The sequence below is a fragment of the Dunckerocampus dactyliophorus genome, unplaced genomic scaffold (genome assembly GCF_027744805.1).
Source record: "Dunckerocampus dactyliophorus isolate RoL2022-P2 unplaced genomic scaffold, RoL_Ddac_1.1 HiC_scaffold_26, whole genome shotgun sequence".
Lineage (NCBI taxonomy): Eukaryota > Metazoa > Chordata > Actinopteri > Syngnathiformes > Syngnathidae > Dunckerocampus > Dunckerocampus dactyliophorus.
In genome coordinates, this window is record NW_026559862.1 from 152,501 (window position 1) to 153,267 (window position 767).

Genomic DNA, 767 nt, shown 5'->3' on the forward strand with positions numbered 1-767 from the left:
AAATGGCAAAGTGTCAAGGGAGAAATTCAGAAACTCAGGCCGAGCTGGCTGGAGCCCAGGGGCGGCTGCAAAGTCTGTGGAGAGCCGCTGTGTCCCTGGATGAATTGAGAAAAAGGGTGAAAAAATGGCAAAGTGTCAAGGGAGAAATTCAGAAACTCAGGCCGAGCTGCCTGGAGCCCAGGGGCGGTTCTAAAGTGTGTGGAGAGCCGCTGTGTCCCTGGATGAATTGAGAAAAAGGGTGAAAAAATGGCAAAGTGTCAGGGGAGAAATTCAGAAACCCAGGCCGAGCTGCCTGGAGCCTCAAAGCGGATAGAAATAGCGTGGAGAGCCGCTGTTAAGCCAGACGCCCTCTGGCGGACACAGGCAGGAGTTGCAGTAAATGCATTGAAGTCAATGGGCGAGAGTAACCCATGCCTTGCGTCCTGGAGCCCAGGGGCGGTTCTAAAGTGTGTGGAGAGCCGCTGTTGCCCTGGATGAAATGAGAAAAAGGGTGGAAAAATGGCAAAGTGTCAAGGGAGAAATTCAGAAACTCAGGCCGAGCTGCCTGGAGCCCAGGGGCGGTTCTAAAGCATGTGAGAGCCGCTGTTGCCCTGGATGAAATGAGAAAAAAGGTGAAAAAATGGCAAAGTGTCAAGGGAGAAATTCAGAAACCCATGCCTAGGGTCCTGGAGCCCAGGGGCGGCTGTAAAGTCTGTGGAGAGCCGCTGTGTCCCTGGATGAAATGAGAAAAAAGGTGAAAAAATGGCAAAGTGTCAAGGGAGCTAGGC